The sequence below is a fragment of the Thrips palmi genome, unplaced genomic scaffold, assembly GCF_012932325.1.
Source record: "Thrips palmi isolate BJ-2018 unplaced genomic scaffold, TpBJ-2018v1 HiC_scaffold_16, whole genome shotgun sequence".
Classification (NCBI taxonomy): Eukaryota; Metazoa; Arthropoda; class Insecta; order Thysanoptera; family Thripidae; genus Thrips; species Thrips palmi.
Genome location: NW_023144625.1, coordinates 5,341,676 through 5,356,941, shown reverse-complemented (window position 1 = coordinate 5,356,941; position 15,266 = coordinate 5,341,676). Strand labels below are relative to the sequence as shown.

Here is a 15,266-nt window from a genome sequence, read left to right as displayed (position 1 = left end):
CGGGCCCGTTTACGTTGTCTGCCGTCCTTGGGGCAACCAGTCCGCATCCGTAGGTTGGCCAGATCACGTCAAATCTGATGGGAGAGAACGGACCCGCATCAAGGTTCATTAGGAAACAACGCCGCGATATTGCTGTCATATTCCCGACTTCCCGTTTCCAGCCCCACGGTGCTGCGACGTTGCCTGCACTAATGCATTGCAACCCGAATGTGCCGATGTCGCCGCCACGTTGCCCCAAGTCTAGTCTTCCTTCCACGTAACTCTGTCATGCGTCCTGGGGCAACGACGTCCGTTGCGTAGGCTCGTCACCAAACGTAGCCCTGACGCTAAAAGGTCTGCATTCAGGAAACACCATACTTGCTGCGATTGCCAGTTGGCCGATTGTTCAGCGCCACGTGCCTGCGTGTGTGCCTCGCGACGTACTGGTGGCTACGAATTGCCATGTCGCGCCAGTTAATCGGTCTCCCACGTCTCTGGCCACGACCCAACGCCACGTGCTAGCGCCGTCCCACCTGCCTGACGTCTAAAAGATTCGAAACCGATCCTATGGCGCCCCATGGCATCAGCGACACAAAAACTCGGGTGCCGTCGGACTACTTGCTTACGTTGCTGCCCATAACGCCGCCGGCCAACTACGCCAGCCAACCTTCCCACCTAGCTATCGCCATGCCACGTTGATTCGCCGATCCTATGGCGCCCCCATGGCAACGACACAAAAACAAGCTCTTCCTATGTTTGTTTTAATTGGCCTAGAAGGCCTCCGCCACGGCCCTTTGGCAGCCGAACAAAAAGGAAATGCATGTCGTACCACATCTCCGATATGCCTTTCCTACCATCATCATGATCATTGCTGCTAGGCCACTGCAGACTCTCAGCTGTTTGGGCAGGGGCCATTAGCTTATCGATGACGCTAAACGGAGTGAACCCTTTCGCCTAAGTTCGACAGTGCGCCCAGGATGGTCACTTCACAATGTTGCTGTTCGCTTGCCGCTCCAACCAGACGCTGTGGCAACACTGGCAGACGGTCGTAAGCATCCCTACCCGATCGGGCGGCACTGGCAGTAGTGCCGAGCTGGGGACCTCTGGTGCGTTGTCGCACCTCACTCAGTGAGGTCCGGTGCGTGCCGACACAACAGCGGCAAGCAGGCGGGCAGTCATCGTGCCGCCGCACTCGCACGGGAGTGGTGCAGCGCGCGAGCGCGTCGAGCTGGCCGTTGCTGAAACCTAGGTTTCTCGCAGACAGCGTTTTGGATGCACTCAGATCAAAACACAAAATATCTGGGGTGTTTGCCACATTTGTTGCATACTTACGGGCGTTTTCGTCACAGTTTTGGCCCGCAGAATGTGGAATGTGTTTAAAGTTTGTACAATGAATGTGGAGAGTTGTTCCTCCGCGCTTACACTGAAAGAGTCACCACCATCACCCTTTCATTGGGAACGCACGCACCGTTGCCCAAATTTGGGTGACGAGCCCGCGGTGACCAAATTTTGGGCAGTCATAAAATCGTCGCCCAAATTTGGATAACGCCGTCGGCGACGCCGTAAGGTCCCCGATGACGCTCTTCCGGGGCCACCACGATGACCCAATGTGGCGTTGAGGCCTCGGTCATCGTGGTGGCCCCGGAAGGACGCCATCGGGAACCTCACGGCGTCGCCCGGCGTTACCCAAATGTGGGCGACCAAACGCCTGTTACCAAATTTCGGGTGATGAATTTTTCGTCACCAAAATTTGGGCAACGAAGTTGCATCACCCGAGGGTGATGGTGGTGACCAATTCATTCTGTGTAGACACCGGTATCTTGAGATGCTTATGTCGGAGGAACCACGGTGTCCCACGAACAGTGTTTCAAATACCTTCAATAGCCATAAGGCTAAATATCAGCATTTGTAAATGCTTAAAAGAGTCTTTCTAAAGACTGTAAACACCGGCATCTTTAGTGTCGGAGAAAATGTGGGAGCTTCAGGGTTCAGCCCGGGTTTTCCTGCGGTGGCTTCGAGAGCTCGCTCCGAGACGTCGTGCCGAAGGAACCTGAAGCTGAAACCACGGTTTCCCACACTCTACAAACTGAAGTGTGTACTCAGTATGCATCTACAGATGCATACTTATAAGTACACACCTACAGATGCATACCTAGCTGAGTACACATCTACAGATGCATACTTGGCTGAGTACACATCTACAGATGCATACTTGACAGGTATACATCTGTAGATGTGTACTCAGCCAAGTATGCATCTGTAGATGTGTACTTGATACTGGGCATTTATATAGTGACAAGTACGCACCTACTAATGCATACTTGCCAAGTATGCACCTGCATACTTAACAGGTATGCATCTGTAGATGTGTACTCAGCTAGGTATGCATCTGTAGGTGTGTACTTATAAGTATGCATCTGTAGATGCATACTGCATGAGTACACACTTCAGTTTGTAGAGCAGTGTTTCCAATACCTTCAAACCAGCCATTAGGCTAAATGTCAGCATTTGTAAATGCTTGAAAGAGTTTTTGTAAAGACTGTAAACACCGGCATCCTAATTAGATGCTAATGTCGGAGAAAATGAGGGAGCGTCTGGGTTCAGCCCGGGTTTTGCCTGCGAGGGCTACGAGAGCTTACTTCCACCCGAAACTCCGACGAAGTCCTGGCCCATAGGCCCCGATCCGACCCGGACCCGGCCCTGACCGGGCTGACCGGCCACGCTGTTTAGAGTGCACTACCCGAAGACTGGCCTACCGTGAGTCCGGCAGAACCCGCCCCAGCTGGGGCTCGGACTAACGGTGTAGGGACACCTGCACTCTTTCCGGACTCGGCGGGACTCTGCCGGGTCTTAGCCAAGGCTTGCCGGATTCATGCAGGGCGACCGGGTGTCGGCCGGGTCTTGGCCGGGTCGGGGTCGGATCGGGGCCACTTCGTCGGAGCCTAGGGCAGGCGCGGCGAATGAAGCGAGGCGACACGAAAATCGCCTAAGTCGCAGCGCAGTCACACAAAGACTGGCCGGGATAGGCGGCTCGCACTCACGGCGTCTTGGTCGCCGCGACGCGTTGGCAGAGAAAGGACATACACTAGTCAATCTCATCTTAAAACTCGCCTTGAAATACAGCATCGCATGCAGACAGAAAGCCGATGAGGAAGCCCTCCTCCTCCCCAGCGCAGCGGGACAAAGGCAAAGAAGACCGCATGGTCCAGCATCTCAAGTTCGTGCCCGGAGCCCCTGGCGGCCGGGGGATAGGCAGCCCACCAAGCACCTCTGCTAAACAAGCTGCCCAGCGCCCGGCGTTCATCTGCAAGCGGAGGCATCACTCAGCTGCAGTGCAGCTAAGGCGAGCTAGTGTCGGGCCCATCCGATCATGTGTCGCCAAGCCTGTCTCTGCTAAACATGCTGCCCACCCGTGTGGAGCAAAAGTCTGTAAAGTTGTCGTAGATTTGTCGTAAGTATTCTCACTGTGAATAAACATCAAATAAACGACGAAATAACGACAAATGCGTTTGTCGTTAAACAGCAGATAAATTCGAAGGTTTTTGCCTGCTTGTCTGCCTGTTGTCTGCTCCAGAATGCGTGTACATGGCGTCAGGGCCGCGGACAGGGCACTGGCGCTGGAGCACCGGCAGGGTGTCAACTTTGGGATTCAATAACTGTGCACAGGTCTTATTTTGTGCATGGCCGCCGGCAGAGAGCAGCATTGGGTGGAGGTGGGAGGGTATTGACCCCACCATTGAATTGCTTTCCAAACGAGGAATCCATTGGTGGGGTCACATGGTGTCGAGCGCTACCAAAATTTCGAATTCCCGGATCTTTCCCGGATTTCCCGGCCTATTATCGTCCTAATTCCCGGATATTTTCAACCAAATACTGACTGTTTTGGGGTGTAACAAAAAGAAAATTCACCAAAAAAACTGATAAACTTGATGTAAATTTACATAGAACTCACACAAACGTACAACTGCTAGCAACATAAAACTCACAGGGACGCCAGCGCAACTATCGCTTTCAAACAATGAAAAAGCGAGACATATTTGGGTTTAAAGTGACTGAAAAGTGAGAGTTTGCAGGCCGAAAGAGGTGAGAAAATTTAGCATAAATTCACCAAAAAAGTGACGATTGGGGACTTTTTGTCTGAGAAATCGCCATAATATAGACGTTGTGTACCAACGAAAAAATTATAAAATGTAGAGGTGCCAAGCTCGGCTGGTATGTCCGGGCTACACTCGGAGAGACTTAAAAAGCTGTAGCGGCAGTTTTGGCGAGCGAAGCGAGCTTCAAGCTGATGCCTCGTCACCCCTGTGATACTCAATTTTTGTACATTCCAGCCCTTCTGCGGCCCACTTGGGTGCAGTTTTGGCGAGCGAAGCGAGCCAAAGCCAAGCGCCTTTCAACCTTGGATCTGTGTTAAATTGGCAGCGAGTCAAAGCATTTTAGCTCCCCAAAACTTGCTCAAATTTGAAAATGTTGCGAAAGTTTATGACCCAAACTACCAAAAAAGTGAAAATAGTGACTTTTGAGGTCAAAAAGTGAGCAAATTCACTATTTCGTTTTGAAAGTGAGAAAAGAGGGCCGCTAGCATCCCTGAAGTCAGCTGACCGGCCACAGCCACACAATGCGTTACCGGTCGCCTCGGCCCGCGCACACTGTTAGAAATTAGCTCCGAAATTTTATGGAGAAAAACCCTATAATCACGTACATGGAGACTCCATTCATTTTCCATTTTTTTTCGGAGAGATTTTCTCAGGGCTTAAACAGATGTTCTTGAGAGCATTACTTGGGTCCTGATGGGGGGGTAAAATGCATGTCTTTTCTCAGAATGGTTAAAGAGGGCTACGCTGAAGCATTCTTTAGTCTGAAATGGTCAAAGAAGGGACAATCTTTTTCGAGCTCATTTGCCTTATATCCTGTAGCTTTCCCATAATATTATGAAAACTGAGGTAAACAAGTAGGGGTTTACCTTTCCGCCATTTTTTAACTGGTTGCAAACCTTTTTTTCGTGTTTTCGTGATAGTAAAGCATGCATTTTTGTTCAAAATTCCGAAAATTTTCGGAGAAAGCCCAGAATTTGCATTTATGGAGAGCTCCATGCAAAAGTTTCGGAAAAGCTCCATGATTTTTCCATTTTTTTTCGGAATTTTCTGACAGTGCATGATTTATCTGACCGATTTTTAAAATTTCCCGGAACAAAAGTGAAATTCCCGGAGCTTTCCCGGATTTTTCCCGGCGGCCCAAATTCCCGGCCATCACCGCAACTAAATACCGCTAAAACAATAAAAAGACCTAGCCAATGACTTTAAAAGATGTATTCCATGGTTAGCGTAGCAAGGCGTCCGTCTCCAGGAAACGGAATTCTGCACCAATCGTTCGTGAGGTGAGTCTCATGCCACATATGTCCGGGAAACAACATGGCCAATATCGTCCCCTCTTTTCGAACTCTCTTTAAAATACTGCTCCGCGTAAACGCATCAAGTCACACTGGCGCAGCGGGCAAGGGCAAGGAGGCCCGCTAGTGGGCCAGAATCTCCAGTCCGTGCGCGGCGGAGCCCCTGGCAGCCGGGGGATAGGCAGCCCACCACGCACCTCTGCCGAACAAGCTGCCCAATGCCGGGCGTTTTCCGCCTCACAGCAAGGGGACGCATCACTCAGCTGCTGTTTGCAATGCTGCAAATAGCCCATTCCGTGCATTGATCCTGAGAAGGCCACACCTGGAATTTGAGGCTCTCAACACCAGATAGGAGTCGGAGGCAGTGGTAGTGCCACTACCACTACAAGACGAGCTCACCGCCGCCGCCGCCTCCTCACCACTCTGTGCATCAATTTGGCGTTGAAAACTGCAAATACCAGGCAAGTCCAAACGGGGTGGGGGCGGAAGGGGGGGGGGCATTCAGCTATTCTTGGCGGTGTCTGTCCCCCCTCCACCTCCATTCTTGCCTCGCTTCGGGCGAAGGCCGGATTCGCGGACAGCGAGGGCATCTCTCACACGCACTAAATGTTATGTACAATTTTGTCCGAGACATCACAGTTTTTTATGCAGATGAACCAATCGTACAATTTATGTACGAAATATTGCACATATTTAACCCTTTTCGTACGAAATTGCGTACAAATTCGTACAAAAACTTCGCGTGCACAAAAAATCTGAGACGACTCGTACAAATTTGTGAAATGAAATTAGCGTGCAGGCAGGCGAACGACTGGAGCCCCCCCCCCCCTCTCGCGGTTCATAGCTGCAGCAGTGCAATTCTCGGAACGCGCGACCGGACACGGGTACGCGATATTCCGCAGTGTCGCGTCTTGCAGGGAAGGGGCAAGGGGGGGGGGGGTGCCACACGCCGTTGCGTCATGCGAAAACCAAAACCGCGGGGGCTTTGGGGGTCGGGGCAGCAATCCGTGACGTTCAACGCGCCGCCTGCGCTTCGCGTCTAGACGGACACCCTGTGCCTCTCCGTGCACAAGGCCGGCCCCGTTGCCTGATACTAGCCACACGGTCATCGCAGGCCGCCGGCCTGCACTGCTGCCTGCCGCTGCAGGGCTGCAGGTAGACTCTGGGCTATGCGAGGCAGGCAGGTGACGCGCGCCTCTACCGCCAAGGGCCGCTTGGCGGTACAAAAGAAATGTGTGAGTGACGAATGGTGTGGGGTGCCGCAGTAGGACAGTGGAATTATCAGATTACAGAAGTGGGGACATGAAACGGTAATTGTAAAAAACGCTAACGCTAACGCTAACGTGGAAGCAGATGACATTCTGATGAGAATGTTTATTTTAATATTCTTGTTTATCACTTCATAGCTGCCGGGCCCTTTCACGTTTACGCTCTCGTTGTTCTTCGGTCAGCTTCCTGGGGGCCATAGCTTTGGGCAGTGATTGCCGCTTCACGTGCTTCTTCCCACATTTCTTGTCTGTGTACTCCACACACGCAACGCGCTCCTTCGGGCCAGCCGGCGACACTGTTGTTGTTGTGCAGTGCGTGCGAGGCCTGGGCTGAGAAGCGAAAAAAGCGATAATAAAGGGCAGTTTGAAAATTGAACAGGAAGGTCAAACTAACTGTGCCATATCCATAAGAAAAGCATGCTCTATCCGTGACACGAGTCCGTTTGAAAATATATCACACGCGTGACGCTGTGCAGGGCGCCAAACATGGCAAATATCGACCTATTTCTTAACACATCCTACAATTGTGAACAATTTTCCTTCTGGGGGTCGGCCTATTCCACATAACAGTATCATGTTATATGTTTTTGGAAAGCTGAAGGCCCCACAAATCTGGACAATATCAAAGGTTTATGATTGGTTTAACCGGGTGGAAGAAACACGCCGTCAAAGATGTTGCAAAATCGACGAATTTGTGATTTTTGCGAGGCAATAAGTTGAGTTGCGAAAGTTTGCGAACCGATCTGTCACATGGAGGTGACAGAGCAGCATCTCTTCTTTACGGCCCTTTTCGCCGTTTGTTCCGCTCTGTTCCGCGTTTTGAGAAAATCGCAGTCAAAGATGACAAGTTTCGTCTCTCGCCCGGGCTGGCCGGGCGGCTGCCTGCTGTCGCCGATCGTTTGCTGGTTTCGATTTTGTCAGATATGATTTTCGGGGACCCAAAATATTCAGGGACGCATTTTCTAAATGACCCCCCCCCCCCTCCCGTAAATGCTGGATCCGCCCCTGCCGATCGTTTTCGGGTTTTGATTTCGTCAGATTTGAGTTTCTCGGACCCAAAAACCCCCGAGTAGCGATTTTGACGTCGATTAGAATTTTTATCGCTTTTTTTGCTTCTCAGCCCACTGTGCCCCGCTCCCCTCGCCTCCAGCGGCATGCGGCGTCGCCGGCGGCGGGGTCACGCTGCATCCTGCATCGGTATCGGCCGAGCGAAGCCGACCTAGCTCCGAAGGCGGTACGAGCTGAGCAGGCCACGCTAGGCCCCTGCTTGAGAGCCGAGCCGACCCGGCCGAGCCTTGCCTAGGCACGCTGCACGCCGCGCCACTGCGCCCAGCGCTGGCGGTGGGGAGGTAGAGGGGGGGGGGGGCAGGCCCCATGCCCTTTTCCGGCCCAGGCCGGCTTCACGCACGCACAGAACGACGCACGCATGGTCCCGCCCCGCCTCAAAACTATCTCGAGAGTAAAAGCAAGCTCACACCTTCATTACAATTGTATAGCTTGCTTTAGCTTTAGCAACGGTGTCATCTGCTAAAAACGCATGACTGAACCCGTAACCCGCCAGTCCGCCCGTAGTGCTGGGCACTTTCTCTTTCGGTACACAATGCGTTACTGTACCCGCGCGGGCAATGGCTGTTTGTTCCCGCCTGACTGGGCCTCGCATCGCGTCTGGGCAGAAGACAGAGGGCGAGAGGATACAGACAGTTGGAACCAGCGAGAGGAGGGGAAGGCTTATGCTAGTCCATGAGTGCGAGTGAGAGGGGGCACGAAGCTCGTGTTGGTTCGACGATAACCACGTGCGGGGTCGATTCCATTCTGGGGGAGGGGGTCGGGACGGGCTGGGCAGAGGGAGGGAGGCCTCGCGGCTAGTCGCGGCAGCCGCCACGTCGCGCCGCTCGATAGTCTACAGTCGAGTGTCTAGCCGGGTGGGACGCGGTGAGTAAAACAAATTGTATTCTACAAAATTTACTCTGCGGCTTGGTGATTTTAGAGCGTAACTAGACTATAGTAAATATTTTCAATACGTATAGAAATAATCTTTTATGAGATACAGATAATAAGCGGCAAATAATAAGGCATATACGATCATTGGTGGTCTAGCCGTCAATAGCAATAGCAGCAGGCAGGAGCACCCGGCTGGGTGCCTAACTGCGCGGCGCTACAGCCCGAAGAGCGCCGGGGCTCCGAGGGCCAGGGCCACTACGGCCCCCGCCTGACTTGTACAGTACAGTCGACTCCCGTCAGCTGGCAGGGCAACCGGGAGGCGCGTTGGACAACTAACGACACTCTACCAAAAATGTCCTGTAAATGCCGTTAATTTATTACCAGTTTTCACTGTAGGTCAATTCACAGCGTTTACTGTGATCTGCTCACGCGATTCACTGTGGTCTTGTTCACGGTGTTCACTGTGATCTGGTTCACAGTAAACACTGTGAGTTTGACGCCGCTGAGCACCGAAGTGCTGCAAATCAGGCTCCAATTCACGGCGATTACTGTGGCCAGATCACAGTGAACACTGTAACCGAGATCACAGTGAACGCCGTGACCTAGTTCACAGCAAACGCCGTGAATTGCATAACAGCAAACATTGGTAATAAATTAACGGCGTTGACAGGACATTTTTTGTAGAGTGGAGAGGCCCGGGCAGTGCGGCCAGGCCCAGCCCGGCTGAGGGTCTGGCCGGCCGGCGAGGGATTACCGGCGGCTTGATCCCCTCGCTTGTCGTGTACTATTCCAGAAGAAATATAAAAAAAATTTCTGTTCATTTTTCTAACGATCTTTTAAAATCAATGCATAGATGAGTTAAAAAGACACAGGTTTAAGGGGGGACCCTGGTGAAAAAATCGCCAAAAATCCGAAAAATAGTATTTTCAAAGTTCATAGATAAAAATGTGCATAGAAGGTTTCAAATTCAACAGGTTGAACACCTTTAAGCTAAGTGGGTAGTTTCTTTATCATTTGGAAGGAAATAACATTGAGATCAGTTGTCGTTGGCTCCTACGCTCAACTTCACAGCTTTACTCAGTCGACAAAAAATTTTGTCGTAGAAAGACTTCCTGCGTTCCTGGTTGACACCTACATGAGTCGTCTTGCATGGACTCTATTCATTGATGACTTGTCGATAAATTTTAGTGACGGAATCTTGATATCAGCCCTACTTTTTTTAAAACACACCTAACAGTTCAAAAAAAAGGAAAAAAAATCACTTTTTATAAAATGTTGAAATTTGAAAACTCATATCTCAGGACAGAAGATGAATTTGAAAATTCCGTCACTAAAATCTCTTCTATACATCTTTAGGATAACCCAAAAAAATTTTCAAGACTTTCCGTCCCAATGAAAGACGCAGGAAGATTTTTCCCCAACGCTCCAAAAAACACTAAAAAGCCACTTTTCTCAGAGACCGTTCAACATTTTGGATTGAATTTTGTTTTGGGAACTCACCATAATGAACCTCATAATTAAGCAAAGTTTCAACTTTCTGGGATTATTTTGAAGCCTACTTGAAAGTTTCACCAGGGTCCCCCCTTAAAAAAAACCACACCCCAAAATTCGAATTTTTAGCAGATGACACCGTTGCTAAAGCTAAAGCAAGCTATACAATTGCAAGAAGGTGTCAGCTTGCTTTTACTCTCGAGATAGTTTTAAGGCGGGGCGGGACCATGCGTGTGTCCGTGCGTCTGTGAAGCCGGCCTGGGCCGGAAAAGGGCATGGGGCCTGGGGCCGCTCCCTTCCCCCCCCCCCCCCCCCCCCCGGTGAAAGGGCCCGGCAGCTGTATCGGGAGAAAGGAGTCGAAAGTTGTCAATTTTCGTGAATGAAGTGATAAACAAGCATACATTAATATAAACATTTTCATTAGAATGTCATCTGCTTCCACGTCAGCGTTAGCGTTAGCGTTTTTTACCATAACGGTCGGCATGTCCCGCCGGTGGTCAGCTAACGGAGGCCACTGGTCCGGGCGTATGCATCACGGAATGACAGATTTGCGTTGCATTTTGTTCTTGACTGTGATAAAATAATTGAAGACTCAGCAACTCGTCAAAAAGTCAAAAACAAAATCCAACGAAAATCTGTCATTCCGTGATGCATACACCTGGACCAGTGGCCTCCGTTAGCTGACCGACGGGACATGCCGACCGTTATGGTAAAAATTCGAATTTTGGGGTGCGGTTTTTTTTAAACCTGTGTCTTTTTAACTCACCAATGCATTTATTTTAAAAGATTGTTAGAAAAATGAACAGAAAAAGTTACAATATTTCTACTGGAATAGTACACGACAAGCGAGGGGATTAAGAGGATGCTTTACCCGCGGCCGGGAGTGGGGATTCGCGCCCCCCGGCGAGCGGCAAGGCGCGCGTTGCACCAGTGCTGTTAAAGTTAATTTAACGATTAACGAAGTTACTTAACGCCGTTAACGTTAATTAACGAATTAACGTTAACTCGTTAAAGTAGTCAGAATGTCTTAACGTTAACGAGTTAAGTTAAGTGGGAATTTTAAACTTTTTAAACGCCGTTAACGTTTACTTTGTTCATCTGTGTATGCATATTTTGACGACATTTGGGTCATACAATATGTAGAATTTATGTCTTGGGTGAAAAAAAAATGAACAAAACCTAAATTTTTTGTAAAAGGGTTTTTGAAAGTTAGTCATTTTTTGGCATCTTGAGGACTAAAAATTTCTGTAAAAAATCAAGAAATCACACAAGTCTTCGGTTCATCAAGAAGGAAAACTAACTTTAACTTCGTTAATGCGTTAATTTAACGTTAACTCGTTAACTAATGCTGAAGAGCCTTAACTTTAACGAGTACGTTAATTCGGTTAGGTTAACGGCTTAACTTTAACTCGTTAACAAAAAAAATTAACTTTAACAGCACTGCGTTGCACCGATGCAAATGTAACGTCGCCATGGCTTCACTTTTGATCCGATTGTCACGAAACTTGGCAGACGCGTTCGTGATGCCCTGAGGCAGCCCTCGCTCGTTTTTCCCCGCGTTCCAAACCGTTCATTTGAACTTTTTTTGAACATTTCCGTTCAACAGGTTTCGGCCACAGCAGCTCAGTTTGCGGGACAGTATCCCAAAATCGGAGATCAAGGTGAGATGCGCGCTGAAGTTTTAAGCAGCTTCCCGCAAACGGATCGGCAAAATGTTGAACGACCTCGCTTGAATCTTTAAAATACAAACGCCCTGCAGCGGCGTGGACGGCGTGGATCAGCCCGGCCCGGCTGGAGCGGCTCCCCACGGCCTGGTGCAGAGCCCCCTTGCACCCAAACCCCCGCAGCGCAAGCCCGCCCCCACTCCTCCGCCGCCTAGGCCAGCCGGGGAAGCGGGGGCAGGGGGGAGGTGACAATAGGTGCATCCGCACGTGCAGTTTTGTTTCACTCGCACCCGCAGGAGGATAGACAGAGACGTGAGCGACAAGAACGCGACCCTCCGAGCCGGGCGAGGAGGCCCCGAACGGCCCCGAAACCGTCCGCCGGATCGCCGGCCGCCGGACCGCAGAGATTTCAAGAAATCATGAGAACAGGGCCAAAATCAACCTTTTCACGAAAAATCGTAGTTGCGCGTTTCGAGTCTCGCTGATTATTTCTATACCTATCTCTAAAAACCCAGTTCGGGACCTAATCGCCGCTTCCTTCTTTCACTAGAGTCACTAGAGGGCACTAGAGGCTAAATTAGAATGGTCCAGAACTTATGAAATCAAGTATTCTTTTATTTTCTGCCCTGCCGACCACTATTTGAACAATGGTTGCTCAAAGTTGAAATCACTGCTCCTAATACCACTAGAATGCTTTATCTATTTGACCTAGAGGCAAGCAAGTATCACGAGACGATGCAGAAAACTATGTTTAACAACTTTTATTTAGCATCCAATTCGATAAACCGCCTGTCAGATTGGTCAAACGGTAAAATATGTATGTATGAAAATTACGATTTGGGCCGACTTTGGGCGGCCACTGCCTAAAATCTAGGCCCTCTAGTCACACTCTCTCTACAGAGCAGTGGTCTTTAGAGGCCTTGTTTGTAAATCCTAGCTCGGGAGAGCGATTTTCTTGCGTAGTTTGGACGCTGTGTTGTCGCAAAGTTGGGCGAAACGGCGACAAATGAATAGAAATTGCGATATGGGGTGACTTTAAGCAGCCACTGCGTCTGATCCGAGGCGGTATTTCGTACCCCCTCAGTGGGCAATCGATCTTTGGACCCTCCTTTAGCACGCCTTTGTTACGGAGTGCGATTATCCGCCTTAGTTTGGAAGAAGTATTGTCTCAAAGTTGATCAAAACGGTCACAAATACCTTTGAAAAAGCGTGTTTTGGGCCGACTTTAAGCAGCCACTGCGTCTGATCCGAGGCGGTATTTCGTACTCCCTCAACAGGCATTTGGTCTTTGGACCTTCCTTTGGCATGCCTTTGTTACTGAGTGCGATTGTGTGCCTTAGTTTGGGAGCAGTGTTGGATCAAAATGAGTCAAAACAGTCAAAAATGCCTTTAAAGTCGGTTTTGATCAACTGAATGCGATTGTGTGCCTTAGTTTGGGAGCAGTATTGTCTCAAAGTTGATCAAAACCCACTTTAAAGGCATTTTTGACTGTTTTGACTCATTTTGATCCAACACTGCTCCCAAACTAAGGCACACAATCGCACTCAGTAACAAAGGCATGCCAAAGGAAGGTCCAAAGACCAAATGCCTGTTGAGGGAGTACGAAATACCGCCTCGGATCAGACGCAGTGGCTGCTTAAAGTCGGCCCAAAACACGCTTTTTCAAAGGTATTTGTGACCGTTTTGATCAACTTTGAGACAATACTTCTTCCAAACTAAGGCGGATAATCGCACTCCGTAACAAAGGCGTGCTAAAGGAGGGTCCAAAGATCGATTGCCCACTGAGGGGGTACGAAATACCGCCTCGGATCAGACGCAGTGGCTGCTTAAAGTCACCCCATATCGCAATTTCTATTCATTTGTCGCCGTTTCGCCCAACTTTGCGACAACACAGCGTCCAAACTACGCAAGAAAATCGCTCTCCCGAGCTAGGATTTACAAACAAGGCCTCTAAAGACCACTGCTCTGTAGAGAGAGTGTGACTAGAGGGCCTAGATTTTAGGCAGTGGCCGCCCAAAGTCGGCCCAAATCGTAATTTTCATACATACATATTTTACCGTTTGACCAATCTGACAGGCGGTTTATCGAATTGGATGCTAAATAAAAGTTGTTAAACATAGTTTTCTGCATCGTCTCGTGATACTTGCTTGCCTCTAGGTCAAATAGATAAAGCATTCTAGTGGTATTAGGAGCAGTGATTTCAACTTTGAGCAACCATTGTTCAAATAGTGGTCGGCAGGGCAGAAAATAAAAGAATACTTGATTTCATAAGTTCTGGACCATTCTAATTTTGCCTCTAGTGCCCTCTAGTGACTCTAGTGAAAGAAGGAAGCGGCGATTAGGTCCCGAACTGGGGTTTTTTGAGATAGGTATAGAAATAATCAGCGAGACTCGAAACGCGCAACTACGATTTTTCGTGAAAAGGTTGATTTTGGCCCTGTTCTCATGATTTCTTGAAATCTCTGCGGTCCGGCGGCCGGCGATCCGGCGGACGGTTTCGGGGCCGTTCGGGGCCTCCTCGCCCGGCTCGGAGGGTCGCGTTCTTGTCGCTCACGTCTCTGTCTATCCTCCTGCGGGTGCGAGTGAAACAAAACTGCACGTGCGGATGCACCTATTGTCACCTCCCCCCCGCCCCCGCTTCCCCGGGTGGCCTAGGCGGCGGAGGAGTGGGGGCGGGCTTGCGCTGCGGGGTTCGGGTGCAAGGGGGGGTCGCACCAGGCCGTGGCGAGCCGCTCCAGCCGGGCCGGGCTGATCCACGCCGTCCACGCCGCTGCAGGGCGTTTGTATTTTTTTGATTCAAGCGAGGTCGTTCAACATTTTGCCGATCCGTTTGCGGGAAGCTGCTTAAAAAATTTAGCGCGCATCTCACCTTGATCTCCGATTTTTGGGGTACTGTCCCGCAAACTGAGCTGCTGTGGCCGAAACCTGTTGAACGGAAATGTTCAAAAAATGTTCAAATGAACGGTTTGGAACGCGGCAAAAACGAGCGGGGCTTTCCTCAGGGCATCACGAACGCGTCTGCCAAGTTTCGTGACAATCGGATCAAAAGTGAAGCCACGGCGACGTTACATTTGCATCGGTGCAACGCGCGCCTTGCCGCTCGCCGGGGGGCGCGAATCCCCACTCCCGGCCGGGGGTAAAGCATCCTCTTAAGGCGCTTGCCCCCCCGCCGGACTCCGGCGATGGCTAAAGGAACTTATTTTGTGTATTGACGGGGAGTCGTTTTTTTCGAATACTCCGTGCCCTTTCGTTCAGGTAGTGTAGCCTTCTCCCGAGAGATGGCACTACAGTCAGGTACTTCCAAAAAATAAAAGGGTCCTAGTTCTGGGGGGAAATCCCTATACCTGCCGTCGCCTGCCCTGCATTCTGGCCGGTGACGGACAGCGCGGTGCGTTTTTTGGGAGTGTCGATGGCCAGACAGTGCGGCGACAGTGCGGCGCGGCCCGGGGCAGCCCGGGGCCCCGCCGGCGCTCGAACGATGGGCTTGTCCGTCTCTGTCTCACCCGCGCAGTGCAAGCGAGATGGCCGAGGCGA

General features: G+C 50.4%; 1 protein-coding gene across 1 annotated transcript in view; it reads right to left on the bottom strand.

The window, feature by feature from the left end:
- LOC117642922 overlaps positions 1-15,266 on the bottom strand; it is a 46,742-nt gene that overhangs the window by 12,422 nt on the left and 19,054 nt on the right. The gene's annotated exons all lie outside the window — the stretch shown is intronic.